A 14,541-nucleotide genomic window follows, 5' to 3' on the forward strand; every position below is an offset into this window, starting at 1 on the left:
AGCTGCAGGGTGATGATGAATATTCAGAACAGTTTACTTCATATCATCCTCATGAAACACCAGTTACATTTCTGGACCATACAGGTATTTTTGTCTTTGTGCATCAGTCTGTGTTGGTCTTTAGGTTGTCTGATTTCATGTTATATACACATTCTTAATTCACAGATTAGGCCTAATCTCCCTAATGTATATTACACGGCACAACCGATTTGGTAGCAAGTCTCTTCTCAGGGATTCATATGTTTATTACATTCAGACAATAATCACATCTTTAACTCAGTGATTAAATCTTTGATCCTGTGTGTGAATACACTACACATGGCCAAAAGTTGCATGACAGCATGACTAAACGGGTGACCGAAAACACATCATCTCCTCCACAGAAAAACTTGTGTAAATGGCAGTATGGCTGAGGTTAATATGATGTATTTATGAATTTATATCTGTAAGTGCTTAAATGGGCATAAATCATATCTTGCAAATTATAAATGTGATTCAATTTTTTAGGACATTGCCTTAAAAACATAATATATGTAAAAAAAAATATTTATCTTTGGACACATTTTTAAAGCCATGATGGTAAAAACAGCTATTTATCATTTTTGTGTTGGGGCCAGTAAAAATCTGAAGTGCTGGCCCGACCAGGCCAGTAGAAAAAATCCTTAGCATTGAGCCCTGATAAGTATGCACAATGTAAGATTACCCTTATGAGAATTTACCATGGTCTGAAAACCATGGGTACCTTTTTGTTTCTTCCTTTTTGTTTGTTTTTGTTTTGTTTGTTTTTTTGGTGGATAGTATTTTTTATAGGAATACCATAGTAAAGTAAAGGGATGTCAGAGTTTGCACTACAGTAGGCAATTTGCCCAGTAATTATTACTCCCATAGGGAAGCAGTCCTGAAATTGGAAGCTGCAGTGAGTCACAGAGCGGGTTAATTAACATTTTATAAAGCCTATAGGCGATTTAAAGCATGTTTTTCATCCAACGTCACTGCAAATAGATGTTCCATATAATATAAAATCAATATTTACATAGTCTAAGAATAGTAAGTTATTTCAATCCCATGTGCCCTGCAGTGTCCCACTAAATCACGTCTGCTGACCTGCAACAGAGGCTTAATCACTTGAAAACAGGTGCTTCCTCACAAAACTAAGCTAGAGTTTAGTGAGTGAGCAATAATGTTAGGTCATATTTATCATTGTTTCTCTGTGCCATGACTATAACAAATAGAATTCTGGTATTTTAATTTCAGGTTTGTTTTATGCAAAACTGATTTATTGTAGTCCATGTGTGGTCCACATTTACATATGTTTAAAATGTTAATTAACCCGCTCTGTGACTCACTGCAGCTTCCAATTTCGGGACTGCTTCCCTATGGGAGTAATAATTACTGGGCAAATTGCCTACTGTAGTGCAAACTCTATCCCTTTAATTACTATCCACCAAAAACAAACAAAAAGAAGAAAAAAACATGGTACCCATGGTTTTCTGACTATGGTAAATTCTCATAAGGGTAATCTTACATTAGGTGCATACTTATGACACTCACCTGCGAAGACCCACCCTGTTCTGTCATTTTTCTAGAAGGTAAAGCAGAAGAGAATATAAGGTATAAATCATTTAATATGAGGGTATCATTTAATATGAGACGACTCAATAAACAGTGCAGGTAGTCTAGCGTTAGCTTACCTTTCGTGAAACAAGAAAGGCTAATCTAACTAAGAAACACTGATTATCAACGTAGCTGACCAGCGCACATATTTAAACTATAAACAATTGTATAACGGTGAGTGATTTCAGAAAAAGAAAGAAAAAACATACCTTTATTGGTATTTGCCTCTGCCAGCTCAGGAAGATGCTCATGGAAGTTTTTTTTTTCTTACTTGTTCGGTCGCCAAGTTCCGCCAACGGATAGGCGCCCAAACTAGCTCTTCTGATTGGCCAAAATTCTCTGATCTCTGAACAGTGCCCGCCGCTGCCTCTACAGATGCACAAATCACTTTTGCTCCATATTTTACATAGATATGTGGTGCAAAAGGGAGAGCATGCAAAACTTGTCATTTGCAAGCGAAAAACAGTGTTTGAGACTCGTAGCAGCAGATTCAAGCAGTTATAGTTATGTACTTGTGTTTGTGTTAGAAAAATATCCAAGAAAAAATTATTTGAGAAAATATTCTACAAATGTGCAACTCTCATTGGATGAATTCACATACTGATTTGCAGATGAGCAAAATATGTCCATGACTTCAAATTTTTTGATGTGGGTGTGAATGTGTTTTGCACCATATTCACTGCAGCAACTGTAGCAAAAATGGGAGCGTATGAGTTTCTTAATTTGTGATTCGTAGAATAGGATTTGTGCACTTGCAATAAAGAATTTGAGAAGGTGTAACTGTTGTGTTTGTGGGAGAGAAAAAAAAATCTACAAGTTTGCAACTCTTAAAACATTTTTCTCTGTGACTTCAAATTTACTGATAAACATGTGTGGCTAATCTCTACAACTTCAAATTCCACTGTCACAAGCGCTCAGTTGTTTTGCTAAAAAAATACACTCATAGTTGAGCTTCAAAAAATGGGAAGTGGCTATAAGAAAATAGCCAAAGCATTGAAAATGTCCATTTCCACCATCAGGGCAATAATTAACAAGTCCCAATCAACTGGAGATCTTAAGAATCGGCCTGGAAAAGGATGTGTGTCTATATTGTCTTCGCACACAGTGAGGAGGATGGTTCAAGTGGCCAAAGAATCTCCAAGGATCACAGCTGGAGAATTGCGGGGTCTTGGGGTCAGAAAGTCTCAAAAAATATCTGACATCACCTACATCACCACAAGTTGTTTGGAAGAGTTTCAAGAAAAAAAGCCTCTGCTCTCATCCAACAACAAACTCAAGCATCTTCAGTTTGCCAGACACTACTGGAACTTTAAATGCGACTGGGTTCTATTGTCAGATGAAACAAAAAAAGAGCTTTTTGGCAGCAAACACCAGAAATGGGTTTGGCGCACACAGAGATGAAGTACCCAATGCCCACGGTTAAATGTGGTGCTTGATCTTTAATGTTGTGAGGCTGTTTTTCTGCCAGAGGTCCTAGAACTCTTGTTCAGATACATGGCATAATGGACTATCAAATACCAACAGATAAAAAATCAAAACCTGGCTGCCTCTGCCAGAAAGCTTACAATGGGCCCTGGTTGGATTCAACCAGCAGGACAGTGTTCCAAAACAAACATCAAAATCAGCATAAAAATGGTTCACTGACCACAAAATCAAGGTTCTGCCATGGCCATCCCAGTCCCCTGACCTGAACCCCATAGAAAATTTGTGGGTAAACTGAAGAGGAGAGTCCACCAACATGGACCTCTGAATTTGAAGGATCTGTAGAGATTCTGTATGGAGGAATGGTCTCAGATCCCTTGAGAAGTGTTCTCCAACCTCATTAGGCATTATAAGAGAAGACTCGGAGCTGTTAACTTGGCAAAGGGAGGTTGCAAAAAGTATTGAATAAAAGAGTGCCAGTGCCAATGCATTTTGGAGAAAAATATTTTTATTGACATTTATTTTTAATGAGATTTCCCCCGTTTCAATTATTTTACTTCAGTAAAATTTTAGATTTTTGTGATTTTTATTTTTTTATAAAAAAAAATTTTTTTTATGAAAGATCAAAAGGATAAACAATGCAGATTTTTTTTTCACAGACTTCTTTGCTCATATTTACCAAGGGTGCCAATATATCTGGCCACAACTGTAGGTAATCCCTACTATTCGAGTGGTTTAGGAACCTGGCGCGTTTTCTCCCTTATTTCGGTTAGTTTAGGCATGTATGAACCCGGCAATCGCACTCTGATCCGCACCACAACAATTGGTCCAAGACAACCTAGATGAGGTGGTCTCGGACAGATTGCAAATTAACCCTAGAATGGTTCGCTTGTTGTGAGAATGCAATCCGACCCAACGAACCAAACATTAACCCTATAAATACCATGAACATACCTGATGGATCTTTGGAGAAAATATCTGTAGGTCAGCACTTCACTGTAATTCATTATCAAAATGCGTATATAGCCTTTTGGCGACTATATTAGATATAGTTGCGTGTTTAAAATAGGAGCTGTTTTATAATTCCTGAGGTAATTTTAGTACGATCGCTTCTCTCGGATAGTGGCAGAACATAGGTAGGATGGCATCAGTAACTTTTTGACAGGTAAATAAATAACATTTCTGTGGCTTCTCTCTGCTGTTTCTGTGAGCGTGTGTGCGAGAGCCAGCTCTGTGATGTGAGAACAGGCACTTTTCAGTGCAGAAATAATGCAAAAGCAACTAATGACGGATAAAAATAGCCATGAGGAAAATTTTACATTGTATGTCATTTGTTTGCCAGATAAAGTGTGTTTGCCATGTAACTTCTGACTGGAACGCTCATTCTGTACCATGCGGTGATGTTTTGCATAAGCGTGACATAACACTTCAAAATGTATTATGGTTGACAAAATGTTTACAGATATAGCATTTTAACCGGTATATCAATGGATGTGCTAAATCCCGGAACAGAGCACAAACATTCTGACTAATAAGGGGAATGTTTGCTTACATGTGACTTTTATTGTCAGAGTTTTGATCCATTTTGAAAAGCGAACCGAACAAAGAGGAAAATGCAACATTGTAACAATTTTAGCCCCTGTTTTGGAACAAATCAAATAAGGTACAGATCTGAAAACGCCCTTGATCCATGTCCTCTGGAGCAAGTTTTGGGTGAGAAACAGACCAAAATGTAACTTCCTTTTCACTATAAATTTTGCCATCTGCAGTCTTCTAGGCACGAGAATGAGAGAAGCTTGATTATGCTTTTTTGCACTTGATGCATGCACAGTCCCCATGAAGTGCCTTGACCAGCGCAGTTTTCTTTGGTTTGTTGACGTATTTTCTACTGAAACAAGAAGTTGGTGTGGGACTTGTAGAAAGGCTTGTGCCTTTTTAAAAAATAAAAATAGCCAACAGGCTTAAGTTTATATCGCAGGCCCAGAAAAAGCCGCGCACACACACACACACACACACACACACACACACACACACACACACACACAGACAGGCACGCACACCCCTGCTGCTTCTCATGCCAGAGCCGGTGTTCAGCTGGAAAAACTGAGAAGGGACTCTCAATACGGAGTCCGATTGTTTTTCTACTGACTTGAGAACCAAACTTGGATCTAGCTGACCAAGTTACTACATAACCAGCCCACAAACAAACATAGTGCATCACGGTCTTTGCTTATGACAAGGCTGGAGCCCTTGTGTAAAAAATGTTTTGAACCACAATATACTAAATATAAAGAACAAAGAACACTTACTGTAACTGTACATCCCAACAACCTCCATAAAACGCCTGTGCTGTACATCCCAAGAACCTCAGAAAAACGCCTGCATTAAACATTAGAATAAACTAGCAACTTTTCACGCATCCAGCTCCCACGTTGGCGCATTCTATTCAGAAGTGATCATCCCTATACCTTATTCCCTTCAAAGACAATTACCATCCACTGTGAGAGCTTCAAAGGTCTGAAAGGTGATAGTGGTCATTCAGAACTCACTATTTAAGTGAATCTTATTGGAATTTCTGTTTGGAATGACCCTACAGCATGAATTGTGCTCCCTTTGAAGTGCCTTGCGATGGCATCATCAGTGCAGGTGAAAACTTAAGTCACTTGCGCTGATCAGATGTAGGGGGAGGTTGTGTTTTCGTTTTAGAAAGTATTTAATTGGACAGTTTTTCATGGCTCTATGTGATGTTATGGTTTTGCCTGGGTTTTTTTAGCTGGAAGAGAGAGACTGCATGCTTTAAATCCTTCTCCCTTCTGAAAAATTATTTTGTCAACGTTTTGAAGTACACTTGCATATAGATGACTTTAAAGCTAGTAGATATGGACTAAAATTTTCTTAGATACCCAGCATGAATTTTAGGCAAATCTTATGGTTCTGCCCCACCTTTTTGACAAGAAATAATCGGCCCTGATCATCGGATGTTTTTAAACATTCTGCTGATGTCCGATAGTGCAAAAAAATTGCTTTTATTGCCCAGTGCCGATGCTTGGCCGATACATCGGTGCATCTCAAGTGATAATTAACTTACCACTAATAATTTAGGATTTTTACTTGGGCCACATCCACACAGGCAGTGTTTTTGAGAGCAAAAAATGAGCTTTTCGAAAACACTCTCCCAAGTAGATACATTTTAAAACGCAGTCTTCACTGTGTAGTGTGGACAGGGGAAATGGAAATATCTTAAACAATGACGTATTTGTCATGTGACACAGTCATGTGATCAATTCAACCCAAAAAAGTCAAGATGGCGGCCCATGGGACGCCATGCAAGGAGCAGACGTGTGAGCGACGAGCTCTGCGCACTTTGCTGAATTTTTGATTATTCTCATGTTATAATCTGGTGAAATTTGTTATACCCAGTTACACATTTGTCCTTTGTTGCAAAACATGGCAAAGAAGTCAAAATCCTCGGGCTCTGGAGATATTAAAAGACACTTACTTGTTCAGGATGAAAGCCCCGAGAGGCCTACAGACCGGGGACTCGATTTGGATGGCATGGCGAGAGAGGAGATCCAGCGTCAGTTGTCCAACATGTCGATGATGTTGACGAAGATTCTTGCTGACTTGGAGGATCTCACTGTAATGCGTCGATCGATCACGGCGATGGAAATAAAATTCTCTGAGTTAGGTACAAGAGTGTCTGATGTTGAAAATCTTCGGAGAGGGAATTATCCGCTAATCCGCCCGCGACCAAAGTTGATTTGGAACATCTCCTTGAAAAGCTTGAAGATCTTGAAAATAGAAACCGCAGGAATAACGTTCGAATTGTTGGAATTCCTGAGCATGAAGAGGGCAGAGATATGGTGAAATTCCTGGACGAGCTCTTCCCGAGTCTGCTCGACATAACAGGCCACAAGCTGGAAATTGAGCGAGCTCACAGATTTGCTGAGGGAGACAGGCCCAGATCGATTCTGGCCAGATTTCTGAGATCATCCGATAAAGATCTTGTGTTGCGCCAGGCAAGGAGCAAAGGGAAGCTTTTTTGGAAGAACCATAATGTTTTCTTGTTCCCAGACTTTGCGAGTTCGACAAGAGAAACGCGATCGGTTCAAGGAATGTAAGAAACTCTTGCATCAGAAAAAGATCTCGTTTGCTCTGATGTTTCCTGCCAAACTGAGAATAAAAACGAAAAACGGTCGCAAAGTATTCACATTTCCAAATCTGGCAATGTCTTTTATAGAATCAATGCCTGAGTAAACCATTGGATGTTTCTCATGTGAGTGGGCCTGACTCGCTGTACCTAACTCTTGAGGAAGCTGGGTGAAATTTTGGGTTTTTTGCGTTGGCTCCACCGTGCAGCTGGAGCTTGTTTTGTGAATAACACTTTTCCTTAAATAAACTTTTGCACTGTTGGAAGATTACATTTGCATTGAAGTTCCCGGCCAGTTTGAGAGTGGACACTACGGATGACCGCAAAATATTTACATGCTCACTCAAAGGATGTCTTTTATAAAGCTGACGGATTGTGTAAGTCATGGTATATACTTTTATGCGGCCTCCGAGTGAATTGACTCGATCATCCGGGGAACCGGGATGCCGGTGTTGTTTCTTTTTGTATTGGTTCCGCCTAGCGGCTGAAGCTTGTTCTATTGAATAACACTCAGCTGTGGATTAATCTGTTCGTTCTTCGTGCTTATTCCTCCTGTTGGCTGGAGTTTGTTTTGAGGTTTTTTTTTTTTTTTTTTTTACGGGACATTTGAATGATTACGTCATTCGCTGAACTCATAACAGCCGGCTCACGGAACATTCGTTTGTCTGTCCGAGGAATCTGAACGGTTTTATATCGGCTGGAATTTGTTTTGTGGAAGATCACACCTTTGAGACAGTTCTGTGAATGAATCTACACATTTTTTTGTGTTCATTCTTCCTATTAACTGGGTTTATTTCACAAAGTATTTTCTGTTATGTAATTTTGCCTCACAAATTGAGCAATCCGATGGCAAAGTTGTCGTGGGGACCCGTGTGCATTCATGGACCTTTTGAGTTTAGAGGGATTGTCGCCGGTTGGCGCTGTCGTGCGCGGGGTTAATGCACACGTTTTTCTTTTTTCTATTTGTTTTGTTCCAGGGGATGTTCGGGGGTTGATTTTTTTCACTAATGGGGAATGTGGTCTTCATAATTTTGTTTTTCACACACAATTTTTTATTTTTATTATATCAATATGTCAAATGTTAATATGAATAAGTTGTCTCTCTCCACATGGAATGTGAAGGGGTTGGGGCACCCCATAAAAAGAAGGAAGGTTATTACTTTTCTTAAATGTAAGAAATATGATATAGTGTTTCTTCAAGAAACACATCTCTCCCCGCAGGAAGCTGAAAAATTTGGGAAGATATGGGGTGGACATGCTTTCTTTAGTGTTGGCTCAAGTAAGAGCAAGGGAGTCATTATATTGATAAATAAACATTTACAATTCAAATTTCTCAAACAGATTAAAGAAATTAGGAAGAGTCATTATTGTTTTAGCTGAAATTCAAGGGCAAAGTCTGATTTTGGCTAATATTTATGTACCTAACGTTGATGATCAAGGCTTTTTTTTTTATAGATCTTGAAGGGATGTTGCAAACTGCTGGCACCCCTCATGATATAATATTGGGAGGAGACTTTAATCTTTTGATAGATTCAGTCCTTGATCATAGTGAAGCTAAAGTGTGTAAACCCCCTAGAGCATCACTGACGCATCATTGGATGTGTAAAAATCTTGGTCTTTCGGATATTTGGAGACTTTTGAACCCATCCGGTAGGGACTATACATTTTTTTCATCAGTCCATAAGATTTATTCTAGAATAGATTTTTTTTTTTTTTATATCCAAATCACTCATTTCATCTGTTGTTGATTTGCTCAATTGGAAACATTTTAGTCTCAGATCATGCCCTGGTGGGTTTAGAGGTGATGCCACATATAGAGAGAAAGAAATCATATAGTTGGCGCCTTAATGTATCCCTTTTACAAAATCCTGATTTCCAACAAATGTTAAAGACTGAAATAAATGTTTATATGGAGACCAACTGGTTCTCAGTATCCTCTGTGGGCGTGGCTTGGGATGCACTTAAGGTGGTTCTTAGGGGCCAGATCATACAGTATGCCTCATTCATCAAAAAATCCAAAGCACGAGAACTTGTGGAGTTGGAAGGAAATATTAAAAGTGCTGAGGCATAGCTGAAGCGCCATATGGCAGCTGATGGCCTCAGAGAATTGACCCGATTGAAATATAATACTATTTTGTTGCGGAAAGTGGAGTTTTGGTTATTCAGGGCAAGACAGTCATACTTTGAGTCGGGTGACAAATCAGGGAAGCTTTTGGCTAGATATATAAAGCAGAGAGAGTATTTTTCTATCATTCCCTCAGTGAAATCTGCTGGTGGTGAAATATTTACCTCAGCCATTGATATTAATAATGCTTTTAAAGAATTCTATATTAGTCTTTATAGTTCCACGCCTTCGCCTACTGATGAAGAGATTAGAAACTTTGTGGAACCATTAGATCTTCCTAAACTGACGACTGAGCAAAAAAACTCTCTTGATTCTGAGATAACCTTGGAGGAGCTTAACGAGGTAATTAAGTCCCTACCTACTGGCAAGGCTCCGGGGCCAGATGGTTTTGCCGCAGAATTTTTTAGATCCTATGCTACAGAACTGGCCCCACTTTTATTAGAAGTTTATACTGAATCATTAAAGAAGGGAAAACTTCCTCCAACCATGACACAAGCCCGGATCAGTCTGATTCTTAAAAAGGACAAAGATCCAAGCGAGTGTAAAAGTTACCGTCCAATATTGTAAAAAATTTTGGCTAACCGATTAAGTAAAGTTATGACATCACTTATACATATAGATCAGGTGGGGTTTATTCGGGGCCGTAGCTCTTCTGATAACATCAGGCGTCTCATCAATATCATGTGGTCAGTGGCGAATGAACAATCTCCGGTCGCTGCCAGCTCACTTGACGCCGAAAAGGTGTTTGATATGGTAGAATGGGATTATCTTTTTAAGATTTTGGAAATGTATGGGTTCGGGAGTACATTTATTGGTTGGATTAAGTTACTTTATAAACACCCTGTAGCAGCGGTACAAACAAATGGATTAATTTCAGATTATTTTACTCTGGATAGGGGCACTCGACAGGGTTGCCCTCTTTCCCCGTTAATGTTCTGTCTTGCCCTGGAACCATTAGCAGCTGCGATAAGAAAGGAGGATGATTTTCCAGGGGTGACAGCGGGAGGTGTGGCGCATAAGCTTCTGCTTTACGCATGATGATTTTATTATTTGTCTCTGAACCTACTAGATCTGTGCCTTGCCTCCACAGAATTATTAATTCCTTTTCCGAGTTCTCAGGATACAAAGTCAATTGGTCTAAATCCGAAGCTTTGGCGCTGACAGCATACTGCCCAGAAACGGCTTTCCAGCCGGGCGCCTTCCAGTGGCCCAAACAGGGCATTAAGTATTTGGGGATTTTATTCCCAGCAAATTTGTCTGATTTAGTTAGTGTTAATTTTGACCCTTTAATAAAAAGGTTTTCGAGCGATGTCAGCAGGTGGGCTTTATTACATTTATCTGTGATTGGGAAGGTTAATGTTATTAAAATGAATTGTATTCCAAAATTCAACTACCTGCTTCAGTCTCTCCCTGTAGATGTCCCCCTCTCTTATTTCAAGCAATTTGATAGCATAGCGAAGTCCTTTATTTGGAATGGTAAGCGCCCCAGGTTAAATTTCAATAAGTTACATAGGCCAATTGACAGAGGAGGGCTAGGCCTACCCAAGATTTTGTTCTATTATTATGCGTTCGGTCTTAGACATTTGGCTCATTGGTCGCTTCCACCTGAGAGGGCCCCTCCCTGGTCTTGTATTGAAAAGGAAGTTCTTGCCCCTATCTCGCCACTGCATAGCCTTTCGATTAAACTATCCGGAGAGGTTAAGTCGCATCCCGTTATTTTGCATTTGCACTCGATATGGACAAAAGTGTCCAGAGTGTTTAATTCTGATATTTATTTAAATGTTGCCTCGAGCATATGGCAGAACCCTAAACTATGTATTAATAAGTCCCCTTTTTGTTGGTCAGATTGGATTGTGAGGGGGGTTAATGCACTTGGTGACCTATATGAGAGTGGAGTATTGAGATCTTTTGAAAATTTGGTTCAACATTTTGGCATTCCCAGATCTCAGTTTTATAAGTATTTACAGCTTCGCCACCTTCTCTGCACTATTTTTGGGAGTGGCACGCACCCCCCTAAAGCGGCAAGTGCTTTGGGAGAGGTGATTGCTGCTTTTGGAAATGGCCATGAAGCATCAGTGTATTACTCCCTACTAACTCAGAGTCTGGGGGATGGAGCCTTGACTTCTCTCAAGAGAGTATGGGAAAAAGATTTGAATTTGGTATTGGAGGATGGAGTGTGGACTAAGATTCTTAAAAATGTCAAGTCTGTATCTAGAGATGCAAGGGTTCGCCTTATGCAATTTAAGATTTTACATAGATTTTATTGGTCCCCCTCTAGATTATATAGGCTTGGTCTTAAAGAAACACCCACTTGCTGGCGATGCAGGTCAGAAGTTGAAGACACTGCCCATGTCTTTTGGGGGTGTGTTAAGATCCAGGAGTTTTGGTTGAGGGTTCAGAGGTATTTGTGCGACGTTTTGCTTTGTCCCAGACTCTGTATTTTGGGTGATGGAGCGGTCATGCATTTAGGGGACAATCATATAAAAAACTGGGTTATGACCAGTCTCATGATCGGCAGGCAAGTAATTTTAAGGGGTTGGAAGTCAAATGGAGCACCCTCTTTTTCGGAGTGGTGTGTGGAAATGGGGAGGGTAGCTGCATTTGAAGAGGCGGTAAGTAGAAGGCTGGGGTTGAGGGACTTATTTGCTAAAAAATGGGGCAAATATTTAGTTTTTTTGGGGGAGTCTTGGGGAGGGGATGTGGAGAGTGTAGTTTAATCATGTATGTTTATTTTATTTATTTGTGTGTGTGTGTGTGTATACATATATATTTTATGTAAGTGTATGTATGTGTATCTGTGTATGTACACTATATTGCCAAAAGTATTCGCTCATCTGCCTTTAGACGCATATGAACTTAAGTGACATCCCATTCTTAATCCATAGGGTTTAATATGACGTCGGCCCACCCTTTGCAGCTATAACAGCTTCAACTCTTCTGGGAAGGCTTTCCACAAGGTTTAGGAGTGTGTTTATGGGAATTTTTGACCATTCTTCCAGAAGCGCATTTGTGAGGTTAGACACTGATGTTGGACGAGAAGGCCTGGCTCGCAGTCTTCGCTCTAATTCATCCCAAAGGTGCTCTGTCGGGTTGAGGTCAGGACTCTGTGCAGGCCAGTCAAGTTCTTCCACACCAAACTCGCTCATCCATGTCTTTATGGACCTTGCTTTGTGCACTGGTGCGCAGTCATGTTGGAACAGGAAGGGGCCATTCCCAAACTGTTCCCACAAAGTTGGGAGCATGGAATTGTCCAAAATCTCTTGGTATGCTGAAGCATTCAGAGTTCCTTTCACTGGAACTAAGGGGCCAAGCCCAGCTCCTGAAAAACAACCCCACACCATAATCCCCCCTCCACCAAACTTCACAGCTGGCACAATGCAGTCAGACAAGTACCGTTCTCCTGGCAACCGCCAAACCCAGACTCATCCATCAGATTGCCAGATGGAGAAGCGTGATTCGTCACTCCAGAGAACGCGTCTCCACTGCTCTAGAGTCCAGTGGCAGCGTGCTTTACACCACTGCATCCGACGCTTTGCATTGCACTTGGTGATGTATGGCTTGGATGCAGCTGCTCGGCCATGGAAACCCATTCCATGAAGCTCCCTACGCACTGTTCTTGAGCTAATCTGAAGGCCACATGAACTTTGGAGGTCTGTAGTGATTGACTCTGCAGAAAGTTGGCACTATGCGCCTCAGCTTCCGCTGGCCCCGCTCTGTCATTTTACGTGGCCTACCACTTCGTGGCTGAGTTGCTGTCATTCCCAATCGCTTCCACTTTGTTATAATACCACTGACAGTTGACTGTGGAATATTTAGTAGCAAAGAAATTTCACGACTGGACTTGTTGCACAGGTGGCATCCTATCACAGTACCACGCTGGAATTCACTGAGCTCCTGAGAGCGGCCCATTCTTTCACAAATGTTTTTAGAAGCAGTCTGCATGCCAAGGTGCTTCATTTTATAGACCTGTGGCCATGGAAGTGATTGGAACACCTGAATTCAATTATTTGGATGGGTGAGCGAATACTTTTGGCAATATAGTGTATGTGTGTGTGTGTATGTGTGTGTATGTATGTATGTATGTGTGTGTGTGTGTGTGTGTGTGTGTGTGTATATATATATATATATAATTTTTTTTTTTTTTTTTTTTTTTTTTTTGGATTGTGTGTGTTATGTGGGACCACAGGGGTGTTCGTTAGGGGTCAGGGTGGGATTGCATTAGTAGGGTTTAAATATAAAATGTTGATTCATTATATATGTGTTGAGTTTTTTTTTACTGTCATATGCTCATGAATCAATAAAAATGTTAATTACAAAAAAGATGGCGGCCCATGTTGTAGCGGCGTTGTTGTGCCTGCTATCCACTTTGATAGCATTGTTAAAGATAAATGTTACTTTGTACAACCTTCACATTGCATTCCTTCAAAGGCAACGGGAAGTTTACTCGGAATTGCTGTCTGGCGACGGAACACGAGGACAATTGCGTTTCTGACCGTACATGGAATAGCAAATGTTTTCGCATGCACGGTAAGGGGATTTAATAGTTTTTATAAGTTTCAGTGTGGATGAGTAACTTCTGGGAAACTCTGTAAAATGGCAGTGTGGACAGAGCAATTTGAAAACTAAAATACCATTTTCAAATGTATCCGGATTAATGTGGACGTAGCTTTAGCCTGCTTTAATTAACCTCATAGTCATGGCCTGTAGTGCACTTTAAAAAAATAACTAGGCCTAAACACCCCTGCATGTCTGACTTTGACATTATAATTTAGCTGCATTATTAATTAAAGTGGTTATATAGTGCAAAAGTGGTTTTGGTGCTTGAATGAGAGTTAATTCTGTTCTTTGTTGAGAGGAAGAGGTGAGATAGGATATAGATGAGTAGATTCTTGATCCTCTGCCCTTGTTTATTGATTACAGTATTAATACTAAAAGGTGAGTAATTTCCTTGGTCATAGAGATTTTGATTCTGTGATTGTCACCCACATCAAAGCAGCTTACTTTTCATGTGCAAGGAAACCCAGGATTAGTCACCATTGTCATCCTCCTACCTGCTCTCTATGATGAGAGGAGCTGCCTGAGGAATTATGAAACTTAAGCTGAGAAAAATTAAGTAATTAACATTGTTTCATACGTCGACTGATCATGTTTCTTCCGTAATGCACCAGGGCACAGAGGCTCTAGGCCAACAAGTCATTACATACTGACAATTTGAAGATCATCTCTAAAT

General features: G+C 40.2%; 1 protein-coding gene across 3 annotated transcripts in view; it reads left to right on the plus strand.

Annotated features, from left to right (window-relative positions):
• Positions 1–14,541, plus strand: part of LOC127452354 (zinc finger protein 652-like) — a 49,696-nt gene that overhangs the window by 11,164 nt on the left and 23,991 nt on the right. The gene's annotated exons all lie outside the window — the stretch shown is intronic.

Source organism: Myxocyprinus asiaticus, chromosome 14 (genome assembly GCF_019703515.2).
Source record: "Myxocyprinus asiaticus isolate MX2 ecotype Aquarium Trade chromosome 14, UBuf_Myxa_2, whole genome shotgun sequence".
NCBI classification, from domain to species: Eukaryota; Metazoa; Chordata; class Actinopteri; order Cypriniformes; family Catostomidae; genus Myxocyprinus; species Myxocyprinus asiaticus.